Source organism: Phyllobates terribilis, unplaced genomic scaffold, assembly GCF_046119375.1.
Source record: "Phyllobates terribilis strain yellow unplaced genomic scaffold, ASM4611937v1 Scaffold_3__8_contigs__length_932513732, whole genome shotgun sequence".
Lineage (NCBI taxonomy): Eukaryota > Metazoa > Chordata > Amphibia > Anura > Dendrobatidae > Phyllobates > Phyllobates terribilis.
In genome coordinates, this window is record NW_027362763.1 from 669,435,645 (window position 1) to 669,448,873 (window position 13,229).

At 49.0% G+C, this 13,229-nt stretch overlaps 1 long non-coding RNA gene across 1 annotated transcript in view; it reads right to left on the reverse strand.

Moving 5' to 3' along the window:
- Positions 1 to 550: 550 nt before the first annotated feature.
- Positions 551 to 13,229, reverse strand: part of LOC141257324 (uncharacterized) — a 49,615-nt gene continuing 36,936 nt past the window's right edge. Inside the window, exon 5 of the long non-coding RNA XR_012318052.1 lies at positions 551 to 647. This is a non-coding gene — a long non-coding RNA (uncharacterized lncRNA). The remainder of the gene's footprint in view (positions 648 to 13,229) is intronic.

Here is a 13,229-nt window from a genome sequence, read left to right on the forward strand (position 1 = left end):
CAAACGCTTGTTTCTAATCTATTACTAGTTATTGGCCTTCTTGGTTGATGGCGTGTGGTGTGGAGTATTTTTACCGAATACAAGTTTCCATTTTGATAAAAAACAACACATTTTTACCCACATGGAGGCGAATTCCCTCCTCTTCACCAGCCTCCATTATTGGTTTTATCAGATCGTATACTCACTTTATCAAAGTTTAGTGGGTACTGTGCTGCAGACTCCAGCTGACGGACCACCACTTCATTAGGAGCCACGTTTCTGTTCCTCATGTCCCACAGAATATTGGTCAAGTAGACGTCATCTAACCTCTTTATGGCCGCATTAATCAATGTGCTGTATACATTGATATTTGGATGGAATCCACAAATCTGTAAAACAAGTTACTGATCAGATATGCAAAAAGATCCTTGTCACTTGTTTCCTATAAAAAGGCAAATCAGTTTAAAAATGACATTATTTTCTAGACTTTATCAAGTAGGAGTAAAAAAAAAAGACACTAAATAAACTATGTAAACTAGCAATGTCATTACCGCCATGTCTTCCAGGAGCTGTAAACCATCTTTTTCTTTAAGGCATGCCCTAGCAAGATTGCAAAAGGTATGGATGTTTGGTGCAATGCCTCTCTGTGCCATCATAGGCAACAGCTCCTGTAAAGAAACCATTCAGACGATCAGTTTTTACACTGTACGTGTGGCATGAAGTGTGGAAGAATCGGCACTAAGTTTCAGCATGTGTCAGTGTTCTCCATGACAGCCAACCAGATGCCACGTTTCATTTTACCAGGGCAATAAAAGAAGAGCTCTGATTGGTTGTTATGGGTATCACTGTCCGTTTCGACAAAAAGTATGTTTCTGCATGAGGCCCGACGCATTTTCAGAAAAAGGGAAATGCTAAAATCTGTATTAAACAGTATTCACACATAAAATATTGCTGCGTCCAACTGAATGTTGCATTTTGGCGGCAGCGCACAAAACGCCTTCATATAGGCTCAGGGCACAATTCCCTGCCGAAGCGCAAATTCACACAAGCACAATGCTTTGTGTTCAGGGGAAAAAAAGGCCATTTTTGATCCGTCCAGCGTCCATTTGTCATCCATAACTAAAAAAAACCTAATAGAAGGCCAGACACACTTTCCTATGTAATCTATGCAGTGCGTCCGGTAAAACATACCTGCCACACGGATTGTGTCTGATTGTTGTGCAGCCTTTGAAATCTACGGTTATATCTCATTTAAAAACCGGATGGATGAGATAAGCGCCTGTAGCCATTATTCCCCCACAGTCTGGTGGTCAATCCATTCATGTGGAATATTACACTGGGTGACATGGACATCACACAGACCAAAAACACAAATGGAGGAAATCTTTCTTGATGGTGCGGCCAGAAAAAGCAAAAGGCCTCATTCACACATCATGTTGCACGTGGAGGTTTATCCCTTTTTTCATGGATACATCACATACCCAGTATAATCTATGGTGCTATTCACATGTCCGTCTGTCTGTCTTTTTCCGATATCACAGATGAAAAGAGCCGATACAAGTCTATGGGTCTGTGCAAAAACATTCAGCACCCGGATGGCAAAGAATAGGAGAAGCTCTGTAATTCAAGGATTTATTTATCCATCTGTCAAACATTGATGGGAAAAACGGACACACAGACCGAACACTGATGACACACGGAACAAACACTGATGACACCAGGGCCATTTTTTCCATGTACGTGGTTAAATATGGACAAGTGAATGAGAAAATGTGTCATACTTTAGACTCTTTTGCTGGCTTGCCTTGCATCACTTTTTTTGCCCCCCCCCAATTTTGAAGCAATTTAGTGCATGCTGTTGTATTTAAAACCATGCCCCTTCTGTCAAAGCCATGCCCCTTCTGTCAAAGCCATGCCCCTTCTTTCAAAACCATGCCCCTTCTTTCAAAGCCATGCCCCTTCTATCAAAACCATGCCCCTTCTGTCAAAGCCATGCCCCAACTTTCAAAGCAATGCCCCTTCTTTCAAAACCATGCCCCTTCTTTCAAAACCATGCCCCTTCATCAAAGCCATGCCCCTTCTTTCAAAGCAATGCCCCTTCTTTCAAAACCATGCCCCTTCTTCAAAGCCATGCCCCTTCTTTCAAAGCCATGCCCCTTCTTTCAAAGCAATGCCCCTTCTTTCAAAGCCATGTCCCTTCTTCAAAGCCATGCCCCTTCTTTCAAAGCAATGCCCCTTCTTTCAAAGCCATGCCCCTTCCTCAAAGCCATGCCCCTTCTTTCAAAGCAATACCCCTGCATTCAAAGCCCTACCCTGGGAAGATGGGGCACTCGGAGCCGGGTCCTAAGTTGTCTATGGGGTGCAGCCGTGGCCCGGACCCGCTCCGTGCCCAGGGCCGTCACACTAAAAAGAGATGGTACCGGCTCATCCGGGTTGAGTGGCTGATCTCGACTATGCCACCTGTGGTACCTGGTGAAGGCCACCAGCGCTGCTGCAGTCCTCTGAGGCGGGATGTTGTGGCAGCCGTCGTTGTTACTACTCCCCACAGGCGGAGCAGGGCCTCAGGGCAGAGGAGCCAGGATGACGGGGGTCGTAGTATAGGAGGTCTGGTGCGGCGTAGTGCAGAATAAAGAGTCCGTAGGCCATAGGGGTTGACTTCCAGGGTATTTACTCACGGTGGAGAGTACAGCTGCAAGGCTTCTCCCAGCTCCTCGCGGAGTTCTGCGGTCACCAGCAACGAGGATCCGACAACCTCCAAGTATTACGAGTGTTTAATCAGGACCCCGCACCAGAGTGTTCCTAGACTTCAGACCGGGTCTTTTCCTGTCTGTGTGTGTGTAGATAGGCCGGGTCTCCCTGTGGACTACGCTCAGAAAACAGGGTCCGGGTGGCGGCTCCGCTCCGTCCATTACCCTGTGGGATCCTCAGGGCCTGCCGGCTTCCCTGACTAGGACGTGGAGTAGCAAAGTCAGGTGTCGGGGGCCGGTACCCCTCTTGCAGCCGGAATCCCTCTGAATAGATCAGAATAGCGAGGACAGGTGGCGTATACCGCTCCGTCTGCATCCTCCTGGGATCCTTTTGGGGTGGAGCTACACTCTTAAGCTCCGGCCCTTCTTGGTCATGGTCCTTGACCGGGCTGAGACATACATTATCTGCAAGCTGCCCATCGACCCAAGGCCAGGGTACGAGGGCCGTGTCTCCATCCGCTGCAGGTCCACACAGGATCCACGTTCAGGGAGGGAGATCAAGATTAAGAGGCCAAAGACAAAAGACGAAAAAGGACTAAAGACCAAGATGGCTGTGTATTAAATATCAAATATTAAGTGTCACAAAAATGTGAGTCCTCCACCGTCACCCACTAATTGGTTCCCCTATCTCTTGGTTCCCCAGTCTCCCAATTCCCAGTAGGGGCAGCACCTAGTGCATAATAGCCCCCTCTGGTGGAGAAGTGTGGTGTTGGATGTGGAGGTAGGGTCCTGACCATCGCACTGTTCTTACCTCAGAGGAGGAACACTACACCCCATTAAAGAGATGCAGCATACCTGTGGCGGTCGAACCCTCAGGGGCGCCACATTCCCCCCTGGTGAAACACAGCACGTCCGCGGGCTGCAAAGAGAGTAAAACCTGGTACAGTCTTTTATATTTTGTCAACAATTAAATGATCTTCCCATTATGGGAGGCACTTCTTCTTAAATGTTACAAATAGCATATAATATAAAAGTACAAAAGTTTAAAAATATAAAAGTATAAAACCATCCAGAGACATTTATGTAGAGACAGATGGGTTAAAGTGCTAGGAATGAAAGGCAGTTCAGAAGCACGAGGGACCTGTCCCAAACCCCCAACGTAGGCCCTGGGGTGGCTGCAGGGCATGAAGATGCCGAGTTGGACCTCCAGGAGAGCCACTCCAGACAGGTTTTTCTTCTGAGGTCTGAGGTAGAAATAGCCGCGGTTTTACATAAAACCAAGAAGAGGGGATGGGAATAAAAACGCCGGACACGAACATGAAACCACAGAACATACTAATGAAAGATATGAAGTGCGACAAAGAAGGTCCAAGACAAGATAATTGGAAGGGAGGTAAGAAAATTTCTAATACAATCCACAGGGAGAAGATTGGAACAAAACAAAATCGTGTAAACTGCGTGCTAGCAAATGCCAGAAGCCTGACAAACAAGATGGATGAACTGGAAGCAGAAATATCTACAGGTAACTATGACATAGTGGGAATAACCGAGACATGGTTAGATGAAAGCTATGACTGGGCAGTTAACTTACAGGGTTACAGTCTGTTTAGAAGGGATCGAAGAAATCGGAAAGGGTGTGGAGTCTGTCTATATGTAAAGACGTGTCTAAAGCCTACAATACGGGAGGATGTATGGGAGGGAAATGAGGAGGTCGAGTCCTTATGGGTGGAGATACATGGGGCAAAAAACTATCATAAAATTATCATAGGAGTCTGTTATAAACCACCAAATATAGCAGAAGCCACGGAAAGTCTATTAATGAGACAAATAGACGAAGTAGCAAAAAATAACGAGGTGATTATTATGGGGGACTTCAACTACCCCGATATAGACTGGGAAACCGAAAGCTGTAGATCTCAGAAAGGAAACAGGTTTCTGTCAATTATCAAAGACAATTATTTGTCACAACTTGTGCAGGAACCAACTAGAGGGACGGCCCTTTTAGACTTAATATTAACTAACAGGCCAGACAGAATAACTGAGGTGCAGGTCGGGGGGCACCTGGGAAATAGTGACCACAACATTATACAATTCCACATGTGCTTCAGTAGGTGCCCAGCAAGGCAGTCACAAAAACACTGAACTTCAGCTAAGAGATGCCCTTCACCTTATAGACTGGGATAGTATCTTCAGTAATAGGAGCACGGATAGAAAATTGGAAATTTTCAAAACAGTCCTACATAGTCACTGTAGAAGGTACATCCCTTATGGGAATAATAGGGCCAGGAATAGGAGGAAGCCAATGTGGCTAAATAAGGAAGTCAAGAGGGCAATGAAAAACAAAAAAAGGGCTTTCGGTAAACTTAAACAAGAAGGCAGCGAGGAAGCGCTAATATCTTATAGGGAAAAAAAACAAAATCTGTAAGAAACAAATAAGAATAGCAAAAGAGGAGACAGAGAGACTAATTGCCAAGGAAAGTAAAACCAATCCCAAACTGTTCTTTAACTATATAAACAGTAAAAGGATTAAAGCTGATGGCGTTGGCCCATTGAAAAATAACCTGGGTAAAATCATAGAGGGCGATGAGGGTAAAGCAAACCTACTCAATAGCTTCTTCTCCACTGTTTTCACAAAAGAAAACAATTTATCGGAGGAAATGCAGAGTGATAAAGTAAACCCTCCGCTAAATATCACCCACCTAACCCAGGAGGAAGTTCAGAAACGCCTAAATAATATCAAAATATACAAATCACCAGGCCCAGATGGCATACACCCCCGGGTACTAAAAGAATTAAGTAATGTGATAGACAGACCGCTGTATCTTATATTCAAGCACTCTTTATGGACAGGGACTGTCCCACTAGACTGGCGCCAAGCAAATGTGGTACCAATATTCAAAAAGGGGTCTAAAAGTGACCCTGGGAACTATAGACCAGTCAGCTTAACGTCTGTTGTGGGTAAATTGTTTGAAGGATTTCTTAGAGATGCTATTGTAGAATATCTTAATGATAATAACTGTCTAACTCCATATCAACATGGATTCATGAGGGATCGCTCCTGCCAAACAAACCTGATGGTCTTCTACGAGGAGGTGAGCTCACAGCTGGACCGGGGAGAGTCAGTGGATGTTGTAGACCTTGACTTCTCCAAAGCGTTTGATACCGTGCCACACAAAAGGTTGGTATATAAAATGAGAATGCTTGGTCTGGGGGATAATGTGTGCAAGTGGGTAAATAGCTGGCTGAGCGATAGAAAGCAGAGGGTGGTTATCAATGGAGTAAGCTCAGGGGGTGTCAGGGTTACTAGCGGGGGGCCTCAAGGGTCCGTCTTGGGCCCTATATTATTTAATATATTTATTAATGATCTAGTGGAAGGGTTGCATAGTAAAATAGCAATATTTGCAGATGATACTAAACTTTGTAAAGTAGTTAATACAGATGAGGATAGGGCACAGCTACAGGAGGATTTAGATAAATTGGGGAGTTGGGCCAAAAAATGGCAAATGGGGTTCAATGCCGATAAATGTAAGGTCATGCACATGGGAAAGAAAAACAGCAGTCACCCATACATATTAAATGGGAAACCGTTGGGGAAATCTGACATGGAGAAGGACCTGGGCGTCTTGGTTAACAGCAAATTAAATTGGAGTGCCCAGTGTCAGGCAGCAGCTGCGAAGGCAAATAGAGTCATGGCATGCATCAGAAGAGGAATAGGGGCATATGATGAGAACATTGTTCTTCCTCTGTATAAAGCGCTGGTAAGGCCGCACTTAGAATATTGTGCACATTTCTGGGCTCCGGTGCTCAGGAAAGACATATTGGAGCTAGAGAGGGTACAAAGGAGGGCGACTAAGGTAATAAAGGGAATGGAGGGACTAGAATACCCAGAGAGGTTGTCAAAATTAGGCCTATTTACGTTGGAAAAGAGAAGGCTTAGGGGAGACCTCATAAACATGTATAAATACATCAGGGGGCAGTACAGAGATCTCTCCCATGACCTGATTATACCAAGGATGGTGACAAAGACGAGGGGGCACACTATGCGTCTGGAGGAAAGGAGGTTCCTGCACCAGCATAGAAGGGGATTCTTTACGGTCAGAGCCGTGAGACTCTGGAACTCTCTGGGAGAGGAAGTGGTGATGTCCAACTCTCTTAATGAGTTCTAGAGAGGCCTGGACGTCTTTCTTGAGAACAATAAAATTACATCTTATGCTTAGTGATAGTTAATTAATCCAGGGATTTAATCTGACTGCCAGATTGGAGTCGGGAAGTGAATTTTTCCTCAATGATGTAAATTGGCCTATACCGCATGGTTTTTTTTTTGCCTTCCCCTGGATCAACGCTGCGGAATAGCTGCAGTGCACAAGAAATAGGCTGAACTGGATGGACGCTTGTCTTTTTTCGGCCTTATAAACTATGTAACTATGTAACTAAAATGTGAGTCCTCCACCCTCACCCACTAAATGGTTCCTCTAGCTCTTGGTTCCCCCGTCTCCCGGTAACCAGGAGGGCAGCACCTAGTGCATTCTAGCCCCCTCTGGTGGGGGAAGTGTGATGGTGGATGTGAAGGAAGGGTCCTGGCCATCGCACTGTTCTTACCTCAGAGGAGGAACACTACACTCCCTTAGAGAAGTGCAGCATCTCTGTGGCGGTTGAACCCTCAGGGGCGCCACATTCCCCCTTGGTGAAACACAGCATGTCCGCGGGCTGCAAAAGAGTAATACCTAGGAAAGTTTTATTTTTATATAACAATAAACCATCTTCCCTTTATGGGAGGCACATCTTCTTAAACGTTTCGCAAATAATATATAGTACAAAAGTATAAAATTATAAAAGTGATAGCATTATCCAGAGACATTCATGCGCAGACAGACGGGTTAAAGTGCAAGGACGAAGAGTCAGTTCAGAAGTGCAAGAGAACCTGTCCCAAACCCCCAACGTGGGCCCTGGGGTGGCTGCAGGGCATGAAGATCCCGAGTTGGACCTCCAGGAGAGCCACCCTGAAAGGTTTTTCTTCTGAGGTCTGAGGTAGAAATATCCACGGTTTTTCATAAAACTAATAGGGAGCACCTAAAGAGATGCAAACTATGTACAGGGTAAGAGTCTGTCTGCTGCAAGTCCGCAGGGACCAATGTCTCTAGAAACCGGGGAAATAAGTCAAAACATAAACAGTATAACTTTCAACAGGTTACAACCACCGGGGCTGTTAAATCTCGGGTTCCCTCCAGGGAAAAGGCTCGTTCCTTCCGACGGAGGCTGACCGATCCAGAGCGTGAGGGGACATCGCTCCCGGACACCTTGTGGACATCCAGGGCGTACCACTCCCGCACCCCATGGTGGCGAGAGTACGTAACTACATCACCCGGGAAGAGGTTCCGGCCAGGGTGTCCCTTCTTCAGCCGCGGCTCGACGTCCCGCCTGCTGACGAAGACGTTGTCCTGGTAATGGGGACTTCTGATAAACCCCCACCCCGCCTCATGGTGGAAGCGGACAACTTACCCTTCCACATGGGGACTTGGACGGGTTGCCTCTTCCTGTCTGGCCCGGGACTTGGCAGCTTTGGCCCGCACCTCGAGGCGCTCGCAGCGGACCTCCCTCTGGCGTTGCTCCCGAGCGAGTTGGAGAATCTGCTCACCGCACCACTCACTCCTCCTCTGCGCTTCAGCCCGGGTCTCCCGGGGGAAGCCCATCAGGCCCCCCTCCTGGTTGTCCCAGGCCCACTCCTCAGCCTCCGGCCAGGTGACTGTCGGTGCGGGTAGCGGTGTCATAAGGGGTTGCTGCGGGTCCTCTGCAAGCATGGACCAATCCGGGTTGGGGCCGGTGGACACCCCTGCAGCCTCAGGCGCTTCTGATTCGGGAGTTGGGCGGCAGTGCAGGTCTCCGCCTATAGCTGAAGCTTGCAGCTGCAGGGAAAAGACCTGCTCCCAGGTGACCACGCCGGGCAGGAGATACTCAGTCATAAGGTCCAATATGGGCACAATAGGTTCAGCAGCCGAGGCAGGGGCAGTACACTCACCCGCCGCTGGGCCGCTCACGACCTCTGTCACCGCTTCCCCCTGAGCTTCAACTCCTTGGCGGCGGGACCGGATACGCAGCAGCATTTCTTCCTGCCACGCAGCAGACGCCGCCTCCTGGGCCTCCTTCAGTCTCTGCACAAGAATCGGGGCTTCCCGGTGGAGAAACTCTATATCTCCCGCTGTAAGAACTCTGCCGCTTCGCTCCCTTCCGGGTGAAGGACCTGGACCGGATTCGGAAGGCTCCATTTGTTGCGCTCCAGCAGCGTCCATGTCTGCTCCCGAAGATCACCAAACTCCAACTGCAATGGCCGCACCATGTTGCTTTTCTTCTTCCTCCTCTTTCGGGGCGGTTCCTGGGCAGTATGCTGACAGGCCCGCCTTCGTTCAGCCCATCCGGTTTGACGGGCATTACCCCGCGGACAGTCTCTGATGGAAGGGGCGGTTCGTACTGTTGGCGCCATGCGGGAGCCTAGCCCACGATGGGAGGTGTTTGAAGACCGTCTTTTCACAGCACTATGGAGCCTAGGACGGGCGCCATTTTAAGTGGAAAATGACAGTTCAAGGTGTAAGGCACACAGTACCCGGTAGCAATGGATAATTCCTTCCTTTGCTGCGGGCACGCGATCCTGCCGACAACGCCAAGCTATGTGACGCTTCAAATTCTCCTGTTAACTTCCAGGGTTTTTACTCACGTTGTAGAGTACAGCTGCAAGGCTTCTCCCTGCTCCTCGCAGAGTTCTGCGCTCACCAGAGACGGGGGGGTCCGACAACCTCTGAGTAAGTCCAGCGTTCAATCAGGACCCCGCACCAGAGTGTTCCTAGACTTCAGACCGGGCACTTTCCTGTCTGTGTGTGTGTAGATAGGCCGGGTCTCCCTCTGAACTCCTCTCAGAAAAAGGGTACAGGTGGCAGCTCCGCTCCTTCCGTTACCCGGTGGGATCCTCAGGGCCTACCGGGCTTTCCCGACCAGGACATGGAGTAGCAAGGTCGGGTGTCAGGTGCCAGTACCCCTCTTGCAGCCGGAATCCCTCTGAATATATCGGGTTGGCGAGGACAGGTGGCGTATACCGCTCCGTCTGCATCCTCCCTGGGATCCATTTGCTGTGGAGCTACACTCCTGAGCTCCGGGCCTTCTTGGTCATGGTCCTTGACCGGGTTGCGACATCCATTATCTGCAACCTGCCCCTCGACCCAAGGCCAAGGTACGAGGGCTGTGTCTCCATCCGATGCAGGCCCACACAGGATCCGCATCCAGGATAGGAGGTCACAGTAGAACAGTCAAAGAACCATCATTGTACAGACTGAAGGACAGCCTGGAGGGCTGACGGACAGAAAGGACAAGCAAAGACTAGACTAAGGACCATGAACCAAGATGGCTGTGTATTAAATATTAAATTTTAAGTGTCACTAAAATGTGAGTCCTCCACCCTCAACCACTAAATGGTTCCCCTAGCTCTTGGTTCCCCCATCTCCCGGTAACCAGGAGGGCAGCACCTAGTGCATTCTAGCCCCCTCTGGTGGGAGAAATGTGGTGTTGGATGTGAAGGAAGGGTCCTGACCATCGCACTGTTCTTACCTCAGAGGAGGAACACTACACTCCCTTAGAGAAGTGCAGCATCCCTGTGGCGGTCGAACCCTCAGGGGCGCCATAGAAGTCTGCAGAGACGAGCTGTGGATGAGAAAAGTCATCATGGAGACTGGACAAGAGGAAAAAAAAGAAAGAGAACAACTCTAATCAGAGAAGACGTCTGAGGTAAGATACCTGGATGTAAATGCTCATTTGTGATCCTGCCTGTGTCTCATCAGTACTGTGGTTCCTGTATGGTCCGCAGTCTGATGATGACTGATAACTCCCAGTATCTCTATTGTTAATTACATACTGGGAGTTGTAGGTTTATGCGATACAAAGATATATGGGGCTGACCTGACATTACAAATGATGGTGGTTCAGATGATGTATTCATGTACTGATGTGTTTGTGCGCGTCTGCGTATCTGGAATAATATGTATTTTTGTAAGATGCGTGTATGTAACTGTGCATTGTGGTGTGTAATAACATTCATATGCTTGAGGCACCTTTACTAAATCTATTAGGTCTCTTTCACATGTGTTAGGGAATTTCATTTGTCTTTCCACATTTAGGAACAGACCAGTGAAATTTGCTAACCTTGTCATAACTGTCACCATTGGGAAGTGCTTGTATGAAGCGGGTTCAGGACCTGAGCCTGCTCCATACCGGGCAGATGTCGACTGTGTTACATAGCCGGCGTCTGCCTGTAACAGCAGTGATCAGAGCTCGCCTTGATTGCTGCTGTTTTGAGTATTTAATTGCCCTTGTCAATCACTGACAGCGGCATTTAGATAGCACAATGGCCGGTGCATGCAGTCACCTGTTCCCTTCTGCCCCCTGTGATGCAGTTGCAGGTTGCTGATGGGTTGCCAGTAGTGCTGAGTGAGCGTGGTCGGATAAGAGACATTACAGTCACCGCAAACTACAAAGTGAGCGTGCTGCAATAACGTCCGGCACCTTGATTGTGACACTTCCATGGAGCCCAACCTCAGGCTGAGCTTCATTGAATGACTAACATGGCAGCACCTGTCAACTAGTGCTGAGTGAGTGTGGTCGGATAAGGTGTGATCCCAGCATGTGACTCGCCCCCTGGGCCGTGGGACACTCGGATCCGGGCAGTAGGGGAACGATGGGAGTAGTAGTGGCAACCCGGTTCCGTGGCTCAGGGTGGTCAGGCCAGTGGTAGTCCGTTATGTGCTGTTGATTATGTCCGACTACGCCACCCGTGGATTTGCGGTCATTAGGAACCGCCGCTGCAAGGCAGACCACTGGGGCTGATGATGTATGCAGCTGGGATGGTGTGACTCCCCACGGAAGAGTGCGGCCCCAGGGCAGTGTAGTGGATGGTGGGAGTGATGGTAGTGAGAGTCCCAGTGCTGATAGTGCTGGAGGAGCAAGGAGCACACAGACAACAGGTTGCAGTCCAGGGTCTTTACTAGAACAGGTAAACTGACCCACAAGCAGTCTCGGCTAGGAGGGGACCTGGATGTCTGAGAGCAATGGGGAAATTGGCCCTGGTCAGGGTGAGGGTGTAGGCCTACCGTGCTTTCTGCGCTCCTTCTGGCTATCTCCTCCTTATAGGGTCACAGCCCACGTTTCCGAGCTCTCCGTGTATTCTCGCCTGTATGACCTGTGACGTGGGTTCCTTTCTGCTCCCAGCCTTGTACGGCTTTGCTGGTCCCTTCTGTTGTGGCAGAGCCTCCAGGCTTCTTAGGCCAAGGAATATACAGTCCCCTGCGGACTGGTTATCTGCTGGGGGATGTGGACTCCTCCCAGCCTCAGACACCAAAGTCTGGTAAATTAAGTCCTCTGTCTGCCAAGACAGGCTCGCTTCGCCTCTTGTCTCTGGCTTGTGGCTCTCCTCATGCCACACTTCCTCTTAGGTGCAATACAACTTTCTGTCCCTGCTCTGCTCCGGGACACGTCTCAGTGCTGAGACAGGTCATCCAGTTCTCTCTAACCCTGCCCCCAGTACCAGCTTTTATAGGGGCAGCCAGCTCCCCCTACTGGCCTGAGACAGGAAACATTGCATGCTAATGTTCCCCTGACTAGAGAGCCTCCCCCTTGCTCTCAGACACAGCTTTATTACATTTTGTGGCATCCAGGCCAGGGTGATGCACATGCTCGGGTGTTATCCGAGTATCTTGTAGTGCTCTGCTAATATGGTCGAGTCCCTGCGGTAACATGTTTTGCGGCGGTAGACAGAAGCAACACATGCAGGCATTACCTAACAAACCGGCAATTCCTGCATTTGTCGCGTCTGTCTACCGCCGCAAAACATGCTACCCCGGGGACTCGAGCATAGTAGCAGAGCACGCTGGGATCACACCTTATCCGACCACGCTTGCTCAGCACTAGTTGCCAGGTGCTGCTGCCATGTTAGTCATTCAATGAAGCTCAGCCTGAGGTTGGCCTCCATGGAAGATGTCACAATCAAGGTGCCGGACGTTATTGCAGTACGCTCACTTTGTAGTTCGCGGTGACTGTAACGTCTCCCTCCTTGCACCGACCCTATGACAGGAAGCAAGTGGCGGCAGGGAGAATAAAATGTAATTTTCTCCGTGTAGCCAATGCTTTTCCAATAAGCCGTCTAACCAGGCTTTAAACCCTATTTACCTGCAGATTACCCCTATATCTGCAGATAAATAGCGTATTTCAAGGTGACAAGTTACCATTAAAGAGACTCTGGCAGTATGGAATGACTGTTCGAACAAAGTCCTGCCGCTTGATGCTCCACAGCGCGGCCAATCAATTAATTATAGCACATTACAGAAAAGCATAACAAGTAATAAAACCGTTTATGGTGGGCTGTAATGTGGGCCCCCAGAGTCAGTTCCCCTGGTGGGCCCTAGGCACCCCAGTCCGACCCTGTATGGAGTAGTTGTGCTCAGATGAGGAGAAGAGCTTGGAGAAGAAGCCACAGGTTACCATTCTCACAGATGGGGATTTCTGGGTGAGCACCGCTCCCGCTCCGGA